We start from the raw sequence: 20,613 nt of genomic DNA, 5'->3' as shown, positions 1-20,613 counted from the left end.
TCCAGAAATTTATCCATTTCTTCTAGATTTCCTAGTTTATTTTCATAGAGGTGTTTATATTATTCTCTGATGGTAGTTTGTATTTCTGTGGGATCGGTGGTGATATCCCCTATATCATTTTTTATTGCATCTATTTGATTCTTCTCTCTTTTCTTCTTTATTAGTCTTACCAGTGGTCTATCAATTCTATTGATCTTTTCAAAAAACGAGCTCCTGGATTCATTGATTTTTGAAGGGTTTTTTTGTGACTTTATCTCCTTCAGTTCTGCTCTGATCTTAGTTATTTCTTGCCTTCTGCTAGCTTTTGAATGTGTTTGCTCTTGCTTCTCTAGCTCTTTTAATTGTGATGTTAGGGTGTCGATTTTAGATCTTTCCTGCTTTCTCCTGTAGGCATTTAGTGCTATAAATTTCCCTCTACACACTGCTTTAAATGTGTCCCAGAGATTCTGTTATGTTGTGTCTTTGTTCTCACTGGTTTCAAAGAACATCTTTATTTCTGCCTTCATTTCATTATTTACCCAGTAGTTATTCAGGGGCAGGTTGTTCAGTTTCCATGTAGTTGTGTGGTTTTGAGTGAGTTTCTTAATCCTGAGTTCTAATTTGATTGCACTGTTAACTGAGAGACAGTTTGTTATAATTTCTGTTCTTTTACATTTGCCGAGGAGTGCTTTACTTCCAACTATGTGGTCAATTTTGGAATAAGTGCAATGTGGTGCTGAGAAGAATGTATAATCTGTTGATTTGGGGTGGAGAGTTCTGTAGATGTCTATTATGTCTGCTTGTTGCAGAGCTGAGTTCAAGTCCCAGATATCCTGGTTAACCTTCTGTCTCGTTGATCTGTCTAATATCAACAGTGGGTTGTTAAAGTCTCCCTTTATTATTGAGTGGAAGTCTAAGTCTCTTTGTAGGTCTCTAAGGACTTGCTTTATGAATCTGGGTGCTCCTGTATTGGGTGCATATATATTTAGGATAGTTAGCTCTTCTTGTTAAATTTATCCCTTTACCATTATGTAATGGCCTTCTTTGTCTCTTTTTATCTTTGTTGGTTTAAAGTCTGTTTTATCAGAGACTAGGATTGCAATCCCTGCTTATTGCTTTGGTTTTTGTTTTTGCTTTCCATTTGCTTGGTAGATCTTCCTCCATCCCTTTATTTTGAGCCTATCTGTGTCTCTGCACATGAGATAGGTCTCCTGAATACAGCACACTGATGGGTCTTGACTTTTTATCCAATTTTCCAGTCTGTGTCTTTTAATTGGGGCATTTAGCCCATTTACATTTAAGGTTAATATTGTTATGTGTGAATTTGATCCTGTCATTATGATGTTAGCTGGTTATTTTGTCCATTTGTTGATGCAGTTTCTTCCTCGCATTGATAGTCTTTACAATTTGGCATGTTTTTGCAGGGGCTGGTACTGCTTGTTCCTTTTCATGTTTAGTGCTTCCTTCAGGAGCTCTTGTAAGGCAGGCCTGGTGGTGACAAAATCTCTCAGCATTTGCTTGTCTGCAAAGGCTTTTATTTCTCCTTCACTTATGAAGCTTAGTTTGGCTGGATATGAAATTCTGATTTGAAAATTCTTTAAGAATGTTGAATATTGGCCCTCACTCTCTTCTGGCTCGTAGGGTTTCTGCCAAGAGATCCAATGTTAGTCTGATGTGTTTCCCTTTGTGGATAACCTGACCTTTCTCTCTGGCTGCCCTTAACATTTTTTCTTTCATTTCAACCTTGGTGAATCTGATGAGCATGTGTTTTGACGCTACTCTTTTTGAGGAGTATCTTTGTGGTGTTCTCTGTATTTCCTGAATTTGAATGTTGGCCTGCCTTTCTAGGTTAGAGAAGTTTTCCTGGATAATATCCTGAAGAGTGTTTTCCAGCTTGGTTCCATTCTCCCCATCACTTTCACGTACTCCAATCAAACGTAGATTTGGTCTTTTCACATAGTCCCATATTTCTTGGAGACTTTGTTTCCTTTTACTCTTTCTTCTCTAAACTTCTCTTCTTGCTTCATTTCATTAATTTGATCTTCAATCACTGATACCCTTTCTTCCACTTGATCAAATCGGCTACTGCAGCTTGTGCGTGCATCATGTAGTTCTTGTGCCATGGTTTTCAGCTCCATGAGGTCATTCAAGGTCTTCTCTACACTGTTTATTCTAGTTAGCCATTTTCAAGGTGTTTTGCTTCCTTATGATGGGTTCAAACATCCTCCTTTAGCTTGGAGAAGTTTGTTATTACCGACCTTCTGGAGTCTACTTCTGTCAACTTGTCAAAGTCATTCTCCATCCAGCTTTGTTCCATTGCTGGCGAGGAGCTGCAATCCTTTGGAGGAGAAGAGGCGCTCAGTTTTTAGAATTTTCAGCTTTTCTGCTCTGGTTTCTACCCATCTTTGTGGCTTAATCTACCTTTGGTCTTTGATGCTGGTGACCTACAGATGGGGTTTTGGTGTGGATTTGTCCTTTTTGTTGATGTTGATGCCATTCCTTTCTGTCTGTTAGTTTTCCTTCTAACAGGTCCCTCAGTTGCAGGTCAGTTGGAGTTTGCTGGAGGTCCACTCCAGACCCTGTTTGCCTAGGTATCACCAACGGAGGCTGCAGAACAGCAAATATTGCAGAACAGCAATATTTCTGCAGGGGCACCCAGCTGTATGAGGTGTCAGTTAGCCCCTACTGGGAGATGTCTCCCAGTTAGGCTACACAGGAGTCAGGCACCCATTTGAGGAGGCAGTCTGTCCATTCTCAGAGCTCAAACACTGTACTGGGAGAACCACTGCTCTCTTCAGAGCTGTCAGACACAGACATTTAAGTCTGTAGAAGTTTCTGCTGCCTTTTGTTCAGCTATACCTGGCCCCCAAAGGTGGAGTCTGCAGAGGCAGGCAGGCCTTGTTGAGCTCTGGTGGGCTCCACCCAGTTGGAGTTTCCTGGCTGTTTTGTTTACCTACTCAAGCCTCAGCAATGGCTGGCACCCATCCCCCAGCCAGGCTGCAGTTCAATCTCAGACTGCTGTGCTAGCAGTAAGCAATGCTCCGTGGGTGTGGGACCCACTGAGCCAGGTGTGGGATATAACCTCCTGGTGTGCCGTTTGCTAAGACCATTGGAAAAGCACAGTATTTGGGTGGCAGTGTCCCGACTTTCCCAGTACAGTCTGTCATGACTCCCCTTGGCTAGGAAAGGGAAATCCTCTGACCCTTTGCTTTTCCCGGGTGAGGCGATGACCCTCCCTGCTTTGACTCACCCTCTGTGGGCTGCAGCTACTGTCCAACCGGTCCCAGTGAGATGAACCAGGTACCTCAGTCAGAAATGCAGAAACCACCTGTCTTCTGCATCGATCACACTGGGAGCTGCAGACCGGAGCAGTTCCTATTCAGCCGTCTTGCAGGATCTACCTGTGGGTCAGTTGTAATAGGGAATTCTGTAGATCTTGTGAAAGACATTCATAAATCATGAGGTGGTAGGGGAGTGTACTTGTACTTATTTTACAGAGATACAATGTATGTGCAGTCAGGTGCACACGTCTGAAGTCTACAGCTTGATGAAGTTTTACATATGTTCACAACCCTGTAATCAATCACCACCCAATCAAGATGCAGGCCACGTCTAACCCCCAAGAAGGCATCTTGTGTGCCTAGTCAGCACCTCCCAAAAGTTAGCCACTATTCTGATGCCCATCAATATAGATTGGTTTTGTGTGTTCTTGAATTTCATACAATTTATACTCTCTCTCTCTGTAAAGTCACATTTTAAAATACTGTGCTTGATTCTTAGTACTTAATTACTTAACAATGCTTACTTAATACTAAATAATTATTAATACTGATTCAGACACAAGCCTTTCATTGTTTAGCATCCATGTCAAAATCTGAATGCATTATTATTTTATTTGCTATAAATGTTATAAATATATTCATAACATTTTAATCCATATGTCATCATTCTTATCCATGATGAAAATTTCCATTTGAAATATTTTCTGATAGAGCAGAAATATAAACTGACACTAATTTTAGACCTTTTCTTCTGAAATGGAAGAACCAAATTGAAATATTTTCCCTGGTGAAACAACCAGGCATAATTTCCACTTCAGGTCAAACTAGATATACTATATAGTAATAAACTTTTTTAAAAAAAAATGCTTTTAAGTCCTGCTATTTAATGTTAAAGAATATAAATGTTTAAACGTATTATAAATTTAACTTGCAAGTAAATCGCTGCCAAGTTTGGGTACATCTCAGGCTCCACCAGAACCATTCTCTTATAGAAAAATAGACAATGTTTGTTGAAAAGTTCTACTGAAAGAGAAATGATGCAAAAGTTATAAGCAACATCATTTGTAAAATTCAATTCGTGCTGTAGGTTGCTCAGCAAAACTTTTAGAGCAGATTTGCTGGAATGACTTACCACTAATAATGATAAATTTAATAGTAACAGTAATCATAATCTTGGTTTGTCCATAGGTAACTCAGGAGCAGTAATGCTGGAAACTTATGTTATACTGGGTATCCACCTTTTCCAGCTCAAGGAATTTCATTACATTTGCCACTTCAGGCAAGCAACAGAAATGAAGATTCTCTTAAATTTGGGGAAATCATCATTTCAGATAACTACGAAAGGTTGAGGCAGCTGGGGAGGGACAGGTCTTGGAAGCAGACCCATCCATAATCGGGGGAGGATGGGGGTCCAGCACTGGTGAGACAGACCCAGGCAGGGCTGGAAGACATCTGATTCAGCATCAGAATATGATGTCAAGGGGTTATGGGAAAGTTTAAAATCTTATTAAGACAAAAAGTTATCAAAATTTAAAGCTCTTAAAAATTGAACTGTATCATACAATAATGGTGCCCTAAATCTGAGGAAATATAGAATTTACAGATATTTTTATTTCACCCTGGCCTTTATTATGAAATTCTAGTGTAATTGTTCCAGCCAGGCCTTAGCAGTGCCACGTAAGTTCACATCTGAGGCAGGATAACTCACTCAGCACCCCCAGTCCCAGGCCTACACAATGGAGTAGGGGTAAATGATAAGGCCATGATGAACCTCCATGGGCTCCTCGCTTTGTAGATAAGCTCTTTCATGGAAGGAACCTTACCCCCTGACTCCTTATCTTCAAGAAGACCACAATCTAGCAAAAGCAAGATGCCGTCTGAGTACTGGTTCTTAACAAGCCAACATGGGGTCAAGTGAAAGGTCTGAAAATATGAAATGTATGGATATAGAGAAATATGTATTTGCAAAATGCTGTATTTACTTATCTTCTTTGTCAGGGGTCCCCGACCCCCAGACCATGGACCCATAACAGTCCGTGGCCTGTTAGGAACTGGGACACAGAGCAGGAAGTGAGTGGCGGGCAAGCAAGCAAAGCTTCATCTATATTCATAGCCACTACCTATCGTTCACATTACTGCCTGAGCTCCACCTCCCATCAAATCGGCATTGGCATTAGATTCTAGTATGAACCCTAGTGTGAATTCCACATGCAAGGGATCTAGGTTGCATACTCCTTATGAGAATCTAATGCCTGAAGATCTGTCACTGTATCCCATCACCCACAAATGAGACCATCTAGTTAGAGGAAAACAAGTTCAGGGCTCCCACTGATTCTACATTATGGCAAGTTGTATAATTATTTTATCATATATTACTATGTAATAATAATAGAAGTAAAGTACACAATAAATGTAATGCACTTGAATCATCCCAAAACCATCCCCCACCCATCCATCTGTGGAAAAATTGTCTTCCATGAAACCAGTCCCTGGTACCACAAAGGGTGGGACCTGCTGTTGTTCATTGTCCAGTTTCCCACTGGAATATAAATCCTATGAGGTCAGTTTATTCATCTGCTATGTTCCCATGACTTGCACATAATAAGTATTCAATAAATGTTTGCTGAATGAAGATAAAATAAAATAAAAGGTCATGGAAGAAGGCTAGACTTCATCTCAAGAGGACACCAGACCAGAAAGGTAGATGGCACTGAGAGAATATAAACACAGTAACATGGCAATCGCTTCTGCCTCAGGTCAATCCGAAGGACAACCGAGAGAGCTAAGCAGGCAAAAAACTATCATTAGGAGAGTGTTTCCAAGGCTGAGTCAGGGACAGACAAGCAATAGAGTAAAATTAACAAAGCTGAAAGTTGCCTTTGAAAAGCTCAACACAACTGACATACCTATACCATTAGCCAGGCTGATCATGAAAAACAAAAGAGAACACAAAGTATCAATATCTGAAATAAGAAATGGATTATCACTACAGACCCAACATTCATTAAAAGAATGAAAAATATGAACACCTTTATGCTAACAAATTTGACAACCTAGTTGAAATGGATGAATTCCTCAAAAAATGCAACTCATCAAAACTGACAAAGATGAAAAAGAAAATCTGTATAGCCCTGCATCTATGATGAAAGTCAAGGACAGGCTAAAAGTCCAAGAATCAGGGAAAGGTAGAGCTTGTGCCACAAGTGACTAGGGGGCCAGGCAAGTCTCAGGTCTCAGGCATAGAAACAAAACAGACTTTGAGGCATCATGTAGGCACCGTGTGTCCCAGAGCAGACGTTCCATCGGCAAAAAGACTGGGCAAAAAGTTAAAGTCAGATTCTTGGGCTTCAGCTGCAATCTGAAAGATAAGGCAGGAGCTTCTTAAGTACTCAGGTTCTAAGTGCTTAACTGTGTTTTTTGAAAAAGTATCTAGGCTGAGCCTACTAGGAGGTGAAGGAAGTGGCAAGCAGTCTTAGTTAAGGGGCTAGCAGGCTGTCTAGGCTGGGACAACTGGAGAGTTCTACTTAACTTCTAGTGAAAATGACCTAGGAGATGGAACAGGGAACTGAATTTACATAATAACCTTTTTATCTATTCATTTTTATTATTTTTAATTTATCATTTATTTGCTACTATGAATTTGCCTGGTAAACTTTTTATTATTTATTTATCCTTCTAGTTTCTCTGGCCCAAGTTCCGAGTTCTCCTTGACTCTACTCTTTCCCTCACGCCACATGCTTTCTGTCAGAAAATCCTGGAGTTGCTTAGTCATGATCACATGAATCTGATTTCTTACCCCCACCACTTTCCAATTGAAGACCACATTATTTTCTTCCTGGATTACTGCTATAGATTCCTAAGAAATGTTCTTGTTTTTACCCTAAATTTCCCAAAATTTTGTCTGAGAAATCAGAGTGGTCATTTGAAAATATAAGTGAGTTCATGTCACTCCTCTGCTTAAATCTCAATGCTTTCCATTCCCCTTCAAAAGAATCTCAAATCCTTATCCCATAAGGCCCAAGGTGATCTGGCTCTATAGACCCCTCTGACCTTCTCTCATACTGCTCCCCCTGTTCAGCCTACTCCAGTCACACATGCCTCTGTGTCACTCTGTGAATATGCCTAGCACATGATAATGATCACCTTAGGGTCATTGCATTTGTGTGCCTTCTTCCTGAGATGCTTGCCACCCAGAAGGATGCATGTTTACCTTCTTCATCTGTTAAGATCTACACTCAAATGTCCCCTTCTCAGTGAAGCTTCAGTGACCAGCCTGTATTCCCAGTGCCTACAACCAATATGCATGCAATAGGTGTTGAATAAGTATTTTCTAACAAATGACTAGAATGAATGAACACCTAAGACTACAAAAAGAAGGAAACTGGTGATACCTAGGTCCCCTGAAAACCAGAAAGGTGAGCCAGGTGCAGTGGCTCGTGGCTGTAATTCCAGCACTTTGGGAGGCTGAGGTGGTAAGACTGCTTGACCTCAGGAGTTCAAGACCAGCCTGGGCAACGTAGTGAGACCCCATCTTTACTAAAAATTAAAAAAAAAAAATAGCTGGGCATGGTGGTGCACTTAGGTAGTCCTGGCTACTCAGAGGCAGATGCAGAAGGATAGCTTGAGTCCAGGAGTTTGAGGTTGCAGGAAGCTATATCATATCACTGCACTCCAGTCTGGGTGAGAGAGCAAGACTCTGTCTCAACAAAGAAAAACAAACAAACAAACAACAAACAAATAAAAAACAGAAATGTGTTTTATTAGGTTCACCCAGTATTTTTTAAAATTTGAAGTCATTCGAGTTAATGGATGCAGCACATCAACATGGCACAGGTATACATATGTAACAAACCTGCACGTGATGCACATGTACCGGAGAACTTAAAGTATAATAAAAAATTTTTTAAAAATTGAAGTCATTGACAACTTTTTCTGCAATTTTTGGATAGTGGTAAAATACACCTAACATAAAATGTACTATCATAATTATTTTAAGTGTGTAATTCAGTGGCTTTAAGTACATTCATATTGTGGTGCAACCACCACCACATCCATCCCTAGAACCCTTTTCATCTTGCAAAACTACAACTCTGTATCTGTTAAACAATAGATCACCGTTCCCTCCTTCCCCCAGCCCCTAGTAAACACCATTTTTTCTGTTCCTATTAACTACCCTAAGTACCTCATAAAAGTATAATAAAATCATATAGTATCTGTCTTTGTGATGGGCATATTTCACTTAGTGTAATGTCCTCAAGATTCATCTATGTTGTAGCATATGTCAGAATTGTCTTGTTTTTTAAGGCGGTGTAATATTCCACTGTATGTACACATATACCACATTTTGCTTATCCATTTATCCATGGATGGACACTTGGGTTGCTTCCATATTTTGGCTATTGTGAATAATGCTATTGTGAATACGGGAGTGAAAATATTTCTTCAAGACCCTGACTTCAATTTTTTTGAATATGTACTCAGAAGTGGAATTGCTGGCTTATATGGTAATATTATTTTTAATTTTTTGAGGAACTGCTATACTGTTTTCCACAAGGGCTACACCATTTTACATTCCCACCAGCAATGCACAAGAATTCCAGTTTCTCTACATCCTTGCCAATACTTGTTATTTTCTGTCTTTATTAGAGTGCCCATTCTAATTGGTGTGAGGTGATATCTCATTATACTTTTGATTTACATTTCCTTCATGATTAGTAATATTGAGCATCTTTTTATGTGCTTATTGGCCATTTTTATATCTTCTTTGGAGAAATGTCTGTTCAAGTTCATTGCCCATTTTTTAATCACATTGTTTGTTTTTCTTGTTAAATTGTAGACATTTATTACATAGTCTGGATATTAATCCCTTATCAGATATATGATTTGCAAATATTTTCTCTCTGTCTTTAGGTTGCCTTTTTCACCACATTCATAGTGTCTTTTGATGCACAAAATTTTTCTTTTCCATGAAGGTCAAATTGTCTAATTTTTTCTTTTGTTGCCTGTGCCTTTAGTGTCATATGCAAGAAATCATTGCCAAATCCAATGTTGTGAAGATTTTCCTTTCTGTTTTCTTCTAAAAGCTTTATAGTTTTAGGTCTTACATTTAGGTCATGAATTCATTTTGAGTTAATTTTTGTATGCATTGTAGGGTAAGGATCCAACTTCATTCTTTTCCATCTGGATATCCAGTTTTCCTAGTACTATTTGTTGAAAAGACTGTCTTTTCCCCACTAAATGATCTTGGCACTCTTGTCAAAAATCACTTGACCACATATGTGAGGGTTTATATGTGAGTTTTTTGTTATTTTACATTATCTATATATCTCTCTTTATACCAGTACCAGACTGTTCTGGTTACTGTCGCTTTGTAGTAATTTTGAAATCAGTAAATATTGTCAGTCCTCCAGCTTTGTTCTTCCTTTTCAAGATTGTTTTGACTATCAGCGTTCCTTGAGATTACACAAATTTTAGGACAGATTTTTCTATAGCTACAAAAAAAATCATTAAGATTTTGGTAGAGATTGCATTAAATCTGTAGATCAATTTGGGTGGTATTGACATCTTAACAATACTAAGTCTTCAGTTCTATGAACTCAGGGTATTTTTCCATTTATTTATATGTTCATTAATTTATTTCAACAATCTGTTGTGTAAGGCTCTCACCTCATTGGTTATGTTAATTCTTAAGTATTTTATTCTATTTGATACTATTACAAATTGAATTAATTTCATAATTTCCTTTCCTAACTGTTAATTGTCAGTGTATAGAAATGTCTTCTATATGTTGACTTTATATCTTGATATTTTTGCTGCATTCATTGATTAGGTCTAAAAGGTTTTTTGTGGAATCTTAGTGTTTTTGACACATAAAATCTGCTAACAGAAATAACTTTACTTCTTCCTTTTTAATTTTGATGCATTTAGTTCTGTTTCTTGCCTAATTGCTCTGGCTTGGACTTCCAGTACAATGTTGAATAGAAGTGGTGAAAACAGATATCCTGGTCTTATTTTATCAATTTTAGAGGAAAAATTTTCAACCTTTCACAATTGAGTATGATGTTCACAGTAGGTTTTTCAGATATAGCTTTTATTATGTTGAGGTAAAGTGATTTTATTTCTAATTTGTTGAGTGTTTTTATGATGAAAAGATATTGAACTTTGTCAAATGCTTTTTCTTCAACAATTGAAATGATCATGTCATTTTTATCCTTTATACTGTTAATGCGATATATGACATTGAACCATTTTCATATGTTGAACCATCCTTGCATTGCAGAAGTAAGTCCCATTTGGTCATAGAGAATAATCTTTTTAAAGTATTGTTGGATGTAATTTGCTAGTTTTTCTTGAGAGTTTTCACATCAATGTTTGTAAGGAATATTGGTCAATAGTTTTCTTTTTTTGTAATGTCTTTGTCTGGCTTTAGTATTAAGGTAATGGCTTTATAGGATAAGTTAGGAAGCATTCACTCCTCTTCAATTTTTTGGAAAATTTTTGGGATGATTGGCATTAATTTGTATTTTAATGTTTGGTGGAATTCACCAGTAAAGCCATGGAGCCGAGGGCTTCTCTATGTCAGATTTTCTTACTAGTTATAGGTCTATTCAAATTTTTTATTTTCTTTGTTGTTTAGCTTTGATATACTGTGTATTTCTAGAAATTGTCCATTTCATTTCAGTTGTCCAATTTGTTGGTGTACAATTGCTTATATTACTGTTGTATAATCCTTTTTGTTTCTACAGAATTGGTAGTAATATTCCCACTTTCATTTCTAATTTTAGTAATTTGAAACTTCTTTCTTTTTTTCCATCTAGCAAAAAGTTTGCCATCCATGTTGATCTTCTCAAATAACCAAATTTCTGTTTTATTGGTAGTTTCTAATATTATTCCATTCTCTATTTTGTTTATTTCTCCTCTAATCTCTTATTTACTTTCATCTGCTCTCTTTGGATTTAGTTTGCTCTGCTCTTTCCACTTCCTTTGGTTGTAAAGTTAGGTTGTTTGATATATTTCTTGTTTTATAATGTAAACATTTATAGCAATATGTTTCCTCCATAGCATAGCATTCAGTATATCTCATATATTTTGATATGTTGGGTTTTCACTTTCATTCATCTCTAAGTATTTTCTAATGTCCTTTGTGATTTATTCTTTGATCCAATTGTTGTTTAAGACTATGCTGTTTAATTTCCACAAATTTGTGTGTCTGTTACTGATGTCCAACTCCTGTTGCTGATGTCCAACTTTATCCCATTGTGATCAGAAAAGATACTTAGTCTGACATTTATCTTTTTTAAATCCATTGAGACCTGCTTTGTGGCCTAACATGAGGTCTGTCCTGGAAAATGTGCTATGTTCACTTAGGAAGAATGTGTATTCTGTTGTTTTGGAATTGTGTTCTGCATATGTATGTAAAATCTTGTTGGTTGATTGTGTTGTTCATGTCTTTTTTTAATTGATCTTTGTCTGGCTGTTCTATCTATTAGCGAGAATGGGGTATTGAAGTCTCTATTATTATAGAATTGTCTATTCCTTCAATTATGTCAATTTTTCCTTTATATATTTCAATGATCTATTATTAGGTGCCTAAATGTTCATAACTGTTATACCTTCTTGCTGTATTAAACTTTTTCTTAATATGTAATGTGCTTCCTTATTTCATGTAATCTTTTTTGATTTAAAGTCTATTTTGTCTAATATCAGTATGCTACCTCTGCTATCTTTTGGTTACTATTTGCTTTTTAATTCTTCCACTTTTAACCTATTTGTGTCTTTGGATCTAAGGTGAGTCTGTTAAGGACAACATATAGTTGAATCATGATTTTCTTTAATCATTCTACCAATTTCCCAGTCTCTGGCTTTTAATTGGAGAGTTTAATCCATTTACATTTAAACATTTACATTTAAAATAATTACTGACATTACTGACAAGGAGGCAATTACTTCTGTCATTTGGCTATTTGTTGTCTATATGCCTTTTTGTTCCTCATTTCCTGCTTTACTGTCTTCTTTTGTGTTTAGTTGTTTTTTGTAGTGAAATGTTTACATTTGTTTCTTAGTTTCTTTTGTGGATATTCTTTAGCTATTTTCTTTGTGATTGCCATTGATGATAATATTTAACATTCTTAAGATATAATGCTGTAATTTGAATTATACCAAATTAACTTTAATAACATACAAAAACTCTGCTCCATCTCCAACTCCATCCCCTACCTCTTCAGTTGTTGTTATCACAAAATTACATCTTTATATGTTGTGTGTCCAAATATATTAACTAACAATGTTTAATGCATCAGTCTCTTAAATTATGTAGAAGACAAAACACAGAGTTATGAACCAAAGTAGCAATAATCTTAGATTTTAGTCTAATAATTTCTAATACACAAGTCTTTAAAATTATACAGAAGCAAAAAATGGAGTTACATATCCTTGTTACAACAATACTAGCATTTATAATTGCCTATCTATCTACTTTTACTGATATTTTTATTTCTTCCTGTGGCTTCAAGTTGCTGTCTCCCATTCATTTCAACCTGCAGGATTCCACTGGACATCTCTTGCAAGACAGATCTGGGGATAACTCCCTCAGCTTTTGTTTATCTATGAGTGTCTTAATTTCTCCCTTACTTTTGAAGTACGGTTTTGCCAGATACAGGATTCTTGGTTGAAGAAGTACAGGATTCCTGGTTGAAGAAGAATCTTGAAGATTGGCTTTCTGCGTCTGTGCCTGTCCCTGAGCATGTACGATGACTTTCTCATTTCCCCAATATATATGGTTGCTTTTGAATGTCCTAGTCTTTGATATATGGCTCTCAAAGGAGAAGAAATAGAAAAATGAAGAGGGTAAAAAAGGTGCCAGCTTTTTAAATACTGGAGCACTCAGTTCATCCAGAGGTAGATGAGCTTGCAATCATGTGGGAAGCTGCAACAACAATAATGGCTTCCTCACTGTCAGCACCCCTGTGATCAGAAGCAGCCATCAGCAGTCAGAGTACAAATCCCTGATATTTGGAGGGCAGGGTCCTTTTGCCTACTCTGCCTCCAACAAGCTGTGTGCAGACTTCTCCAGGAACACATGCATGCCACCTGCTCAAGAAAGGAGGGTCTAGAGGTGAGGGATAGGTAGCAGCTACTATGCTAGGAGCTGAAAATGACCAAAATTAAACAATTTACCATCCAAGCCTTCCCCCTAGAAGTTGCAAGTCTTCGGTAGACTCCAGGATTCCAAAATAATCATGTCAGACAGATATTGCCAATGTGATTATTGTCTAGATAGGGAGAGGGATTTCTGGTATTTCCTACTCTATCATCTTCTCAGAATTCTTCTGACAACTTTTAAAACTCAAGAGAGGGCTGGGCACAGTGGTACACATCTGTAATCCTAGTGCTCTCGGAAGCCAAAGTGGGAGGATACCTTGTGGTCAGGAGTTCAAGACCAGCCTGGGCAACATAGAGCTATCCCATCTCTACAAAAAAAATTAAAATTTTACCTAGGTATGGTAGTGCATGCCTGCCATCCCAGCAACTCAGAAGACCGAAGTGGGAGGATCACTTGAGTCCAGGAGTTGGAAGCTGCAGTCAGCTATAATGGGGTCACTGCACTCCAGCCTGAGTGACCATAGTGAGACCTTATTTCAAGAAAGGAAAAAAAAAAACCCAAGAGAATTTTTACTTCTCTTAAAAATGAGAAGATTTGGCAATACGGATAGTATACTGTCACAGAGCAGCCATCAACTGTAGTTGAGTATGACTAGTTACAAGAAACCACTGAGCCTTCTGTTTCACCATATTGTCTTACACATGGCCCATTTAACTACTTTGTATTGCCTGCTGGACCTTGTAAGTAATCAATAAGAAAAGCAGCATATCTGCCTCCTTTATTGATTATAAATTTTCTATGAAGAGGGTAAATCGATATTTACTAAATAATCCTGTCACAGGCAGAATTCTAAGATGGCCCTCAAGATTAAAGCCTCTGGTGTTCACACACACTCTCCCTGTCATTCAGCAAACACTAATCTAGGTGCCGCTGTGAAGGAATTTTGCAAATGTAGTTAAGGTCCCAAATCAATTGATTTTAAGATAGGAAGATTATCCTCTAAGAGCCTGACCTAATCAAACGAGCCCTTTAACGGGACTGGGCTTTTCTTGGTAGAAAATATTTGAAGTTTGAAAGGGCTACAATGTGAGGGAGATTGTGGTTAGCTTAAAAATAGAGGCGTCCATGTGGTGAGAAATGTGGGTGATATCTAAGAACCAACTGACCTCCTGGCTGACAGCTAGCTAGGAGCTAGGGATCTCCGTCCTGTAACTGCAAGGAACTGAATTCAGCCAACACCTGAATGAGCTTGGAAGAAGATTCTTCTCAGAGTCCCCAGAGAGAAACAAAATCTGCCATCCTCTTGACTTCAGACTTGTGAGAACCTAAGCAGAGAACCCAGCCGCCCCATACCTGGATGTCTGACCTACAAAACTGTGAGCTAATATATAGAAGTTGTTTTGAGGCTCTATGTTTATAGTAGTGTGTTATGCAGCAATAGAAGACTAAATAAGTCTTCTATTTTTCATCAAAGATAAATGGTTAAAATAAAAAACTTGTTTGTGTTTCTCTCTTACATCATCTTTTTTCCTAAACAAGTGAAAAAGCCACTGATTTTAAAAATCCAGTGTCTAGACTGGGCACAATGGCTCATGCCTGTAATCCCAGCACTTTGGGAGACTGAGGCAGGAGGATCACTTGAGCCCAGGAGTTTGAGACAAGCCTGAGCAACATGGTGAAACCCCATCTCTAAACAAACACAAAAGTTAACCGGGCATGGGGGCACATGCCTGTGATCCCAGCTACTTGGGAAACTGCAGCGGGAGGATTGCTTGAGCCCGGGAGGCGGAAGTTGCTGGATCACACCACTCCACTCCAGCCTAGGTGGCAGAGTGAGACCCTATCTCAAAAAAAAAAAAAAAACTAGTGTTAATTGAGTTTAGCTTTATACACAAATCTGAACATGAATTTTCCCTTTTTGTTTAACAGAGTCCTTTGGTCTTTGGATGTATATGGCAATATTCTGCCATTTTTTACATTATTTTCTAGGTTTATAATATAAAGTGAAGGATAACATCTGTATAACACTAACTGACACCAACTAGAGTAAGGTAAAAAATATTTAAAATGGCCAGCTGACACGAGTGGTTCTATTTCTATAAAATCTTCCCTCAGAAGACATGCCAGTTCAGCACAAGAATTGTATGGCACCATATTTAAGTGCATACATCTTTGTTTAAATGACACTGCAGTCTATCTGGAGAGGGATGTTCAAACAACAGCCTGCATTCTGTCTGATGCTCTACTGGATCCTGAATTAGAGAGCTCCATGACTCATTCTTTTTTGGTGAGGAGCATAGAAAACAGAAGAGAAATGGTCTGGCCTCACATACATGTGCTTTGAAGAACTTTTCACCCAGAAGGCTGCTGGAGTAGGGACGACAGCTCCAACATGAGTCAGCTGCCCACTTCCAGATGAGAGCTCTTGGTACACATTTCTGCCAGCTGCTGATTGGTAAGTAGTTTTCAGCTACCTTGAAAGGCATCTCCCCCCACGGTCTAAGAAATATGTGCTGAGTTTTCCTAGAAAATATATGTCATGCAGATGGGAAGCAATCATGAAAATACTGAAAATGGTTCCCATATATCCAGAGCCACTTTTGAAAGCTGAGTCTCAGTTCTGTGCTATGAAATTAGGCAGCACAGTAAACCAACATGGGTGGCAAATTCAATATAATACTTACTGATAGTTACGGGATCATAAGGAAATGTCCTAAATAAATAAATGTCTCTTTCATTTCTGAAAGGAAGAGAAGAAAGGAAATAGAGAAGAGTGGAAGTTCAAGGAGGGGAAGAAAAGGCAGGGAGCCACAGTCACTACCAGCTCTGCTTTTGGGACCTCTCCTGGGTTAGCTTAGGGTCCTCTGTGGCTCTGTGCCTTCCGCCAGTCTGTGCTCCCTGACCTCAGCACTCATTACACTTCATTTTTAATGTTTGTCAAATTGCCTGTTCAACCCAACATGCTGTAAGTTGTATGAGAGCAAGAAACTTGGCTTCCTTGGGTTTTCTTAGGACCAGGAGGAAAGTAACTTGGGTTCCCTGAAAAGCAGACCTTGTGACAAGGAAATGAGGGTGAGGAGTTTGCATGGGAGGTGATCCCAGGAGCAGGGGGAGAAGAAAGGGGAAGAGCGACAGGGAAGGGAAGGCAGCCCAGTCAGGATGAGTGAGAGACAGGTTATGAGTGTGGGCAGCTGGGGTGCTGTTCCCTGGGAGCCAGCGCAGACATGCCGCAGAGTCGTCCCACTGGGGAATGAGGAGTCCGGGGTACTTATCCTCCAACCCTATCCTATCATTAGTGGAAAGCTGCTCCTGCAGGGCATGGCTCATAAGCATGCAGCCTGCCCTGCACAGCCGGAGAGGAAGCTCTAGAGCAGAGGGTAGAGGGCACTCTCCCCCGGGACACTGTCCACATGTGCAGAAGGGATGAGTGCTGGGGGAGTGCGGACTGGCACCAACAGCCTTGGCAGACATTTGTTGAGGGAATAAATGACTGATTTTACTCCAATTTCCTTTTCAGGTTATGATCTGTTATGTGCATTGCTTTGATTTTTCTTCATCTTCTTAGCTGAGAGATCTCATAAGGAACATAAGGTGCCCAGTCTTAGATGCAAGCTCACTGGCTTCCGTCCATGCCAACACCTGCATATCCCCACCAGATCAAAATAGCAAACGTTTTCATCACCCACTTAGGTTCCCATCTGGCCTTTGCTAGTCGGTGCCAACTTTCACCCAGAAATAACCACACTTTGAGGTCTATCACCATAGATTAGTGTTGTCTGTTCTTGAATTTTCTACGGAGGGAGGGCTTTATACAGTACATCCTTATTCGTGTCTGATTTCTTTTCCACAACATAATCCATACATCCATGCTGTTGTGAGTACCGTTTGGTTTTGGTTTTTTAAATTACTGTGCTATATTCAGTCAATTCACTTTTGCAGTCAAAACAATGAATGAGTGAATTGCTGTGTTGCATCCAACCATGCCTTCTGGTAATGCCATGTGGCACAGCACCAGTTCCTGGAAGTTCTGCCATGAAAAATTCTCATTTTCCCCCACCCAATGGCCTGGTTTTGGGGAATTATACCATCTTCCTGGCCATAGGCAGCTTTATCTTTCTGACAGCCATGAATCAGACCATGTTTTACATGATCTGTCCGAAGTGGTTTGAGCACTGGGAAAGATGGGCTACATTTTAAACCCAGATCTACCACTAACTAGTCAGGAACCTCTGCACGAGGTTAGGTCTTTGGTGTTCAATCTCTTCATCTCTAAATAAAGGCATTGGGCTGAGGCTTTCTATGGTCTCTGCTGCCCCGTCCAACGTCATCATCCCCACGTACTTTCACAAGCAAATGGTGCAGCTCACTTACAGAAACACCACCTCCTACCCTTCAATCCAATTCTGCAGGTTTGCTTTGGATAAACAGCAGTACTCCCCTCACACAGCAAAATTCTACAGACTGCATCAAGGTGAGAGCTTGCAATGGGAGGAAGCTGGGGTCTGAGATCTGGCCTGGCAGTCTCCACGCTTTTAAAGCAGGAAGGAGAAACAGAGGCTCCATCCCCTGGGGAGGGGCTTGTTAACAACAGCAAATATGGGGCAGAAGCAGGCTTTTTGACATGTTAGATGGAAGGAACAGGAGTTTTACTTATGATTTGAATGGGAATGAATATCTGAGCTCTGTCTTTCCTTGAGCATAAACCTGCATATGTATTTTCACTAGAAAGCGAGCATCGAGAGGGTTTGCTTCTGCAGTTAATGCAATGAGTGACCCGTCCTCCGCCGTCTCCACTCCATCCATTTTCACCTTTGTGTGCTCCGGCTTACTTCCCTGGTAGCTGCAGCTACCCAGATAGACACTCCCGCTCAATCCTCGTCCAGGGGATCCTCAATCCTCCTCTAGGGGATAATTCCATGGTTATCTATTTTATACCATTTCCCAAGGTCTCCCTGAGGAATAAGCGCTAGTCACTCCCAACTTAGTGACACAAGCATGCTCCCTGTACAGGCTGCCTTCCCCTCTCTACTTGCCACACTCCTCCCAAATATACTTTTTCCTCCCAAATCCTCATCTCAGGGTCTGTTTCTGGGGGAACCCAGACCAAGGCAATCTCTTTCCCTATTAATAAAATAAATTGGAGAAGTAAGAAACACCATAGTGCTTCCAATGGCTATGATTTGACTATGAGAAGAAGCAAATTGTGAACAAAGAGTTTTTAAAATTTGTTTTATAAAAGAAAATCTTGCACACTTTTACTCTGAGAGCTTTCTCATCTAGATAACTAGGTGGGAAGACATCTCTATAAAAGGCAGGTTTCCACCAACTACTATTTGTAGGAAGAACTGACCGAGTGATGTCCTCATTATCCCTGCCTTCAAACCCACAGATGTCTAGTTGGCTTCTGAGAGGTGAGCTTCTGTCCTGAACCCTGCAGCACTCTGGGTGCCTATGGTCAGTGACGTGAGGTGTGAGGGGGGCATCATGACAGAAGCATTACTCTTGAATTCCACTTCTTCTAAGTCTGTTTACACTCATGCTTCTTTGCAGATTCTTCCAGGTTAACAGGTGGGAAATCTGTCTTTGCTATTGAAGCTACTGAGAACTGCTGGGGACAGAGGTGCAGGTTGAGAAGAGAGAAACTGGATTCATAAGCAAGGGCTGGGAGAGCACCACGAACCCCTCCAATCCTCACCATCTTTATATACATCTTTATATACAGCTATTTCGGACTTCAGCTCTGTAGCTGTTTTTATGAGGTGAGAAACACCACACTAGGGGGAAGAGATGCTGGAACAATTGACAACCAGACTAAAATTCAAAGAGTTGTGGGCAAGGAGAAAATGTAATGTGGGTGCCCCACCCTCCGAGCCTCTACCAATTAGGGTTGAAGCTCTTCTCACTAACCGACCTGATCCTTATTGGCAGAGTGCTGAAGGAACTGCTCTGCGTTGCGGGAAAGTGAAAGCCAACCCTGGGCTGCCTGGTCCTGCTACAGAGACCACGTATCCTGCACCATGGAGCCCAGTGGTGATCATCTGGTCTGAGTCACTTCATGTTTTATTGTTTCCTTATGGTGATTATTCAATTCATTGTACTTGAAAATATTAATGTTTTCTATTCTGTATGAATATTTTAATTCTTGGCTTTCATCTCTATAGTTGGGTTTGTTTTAAAAGTACAGTTTAAAAAATTGAATCCACCAAAACTTCGCCAGATCTCTTAAATGTGGTCCCCGCTACATTTTTGAAGTTGTGACTTTAAGGCTGAGAAATTTTTTCCAGGGAATGCAAGTTCATCTTGAAAGGGAACAAGGTGAGGCTCCATATGGCAATCCTCCAGGCAGGGGGTGCGTGGGGCTGAGCCTGGGTTCAGGCGGCAGCACCCCCATCTCTTTTTCAGGAACAAGCTGCTCCTGGTTAATTCCTTACACTTAGAGAGGGCTTCACAGTATGCAAAGTGGGTGTCAGTTCATTTCTATTTAGACAATCACTGCAACCTAGGCATGGATCAGGACAGATTATGTTGTCAGCACTTGACCAGGGAGGACACTAAGGCTAAGAGAAGTTAGATGACTTGCTTGAGGTCACACAGCAGAAAAAAGGGAGGAGGTACATAACCAAGCCTTGAATCCAGAGCATCACCAGAGAATGTTGGTGATCTCTCCATTACTATGAGGCTCCTGCCTTGAAGAATATTAGTCCAGGGGAGTATGTGTACTAAGGATCTAAATCACTAGACAGAATATACATATAAGGGCACACATCTGCTACACGGACTTCTGCTTCCTCCACCATCTCCAGAACTTAATCTGTGTTATGGCCAGTTGTGAAAATTTCTTTAGTGCTAAAGAGTACCCCCTTTTATCAAACGGGAAGTCTCAATATAATCTGTGCCCCAACACCAGTGATACCCAAAGTGTATTCTGCAGACCAGCAGCATCAGTTATCTCCTGGGAAGTCGTTAGATATGCATATTGTTGGATTTCACTCCAGTGCTACTAACCAGAATCCCTGGGGTGACATCCAGCTATCTATGTCTTAGCCAGCTCTCCAAGTGACCCTGATGTTTACTAAAGTAGAAATTGTCCTTTGCATTTAGGAGATGTTTATACACTTTCAAAGACACAAATCCTTGGCTAAGTGGGCTATTAATACTCTGATATAAGCTACCAGACGACAAGGGCTAAGATAGCTCCATGCTGAAATTCCCAAATTGGACTAACATGGATTGAATAAAAGAGCAAAAATA

The sequence above is a fragment of the Theropithecus gelada genome, chromosome 10 (assembly GCF_003255815.1).
Source record: "Theropithecus gelada isolate Dixy chromosome 10, Tgel_1.0, whole genome shotgun sequence".
Lineage (NCBI taxonomy): Eukaryota > Metazoa > Chordata > Mammalia > Primates > Cercopithecidae > Theropithecus > Theropithecus gelada.
The sequence above is the reverse complement of the archived record's forward strand: the minus strand, read 5'-3'. Positions refer to the sequence as shown.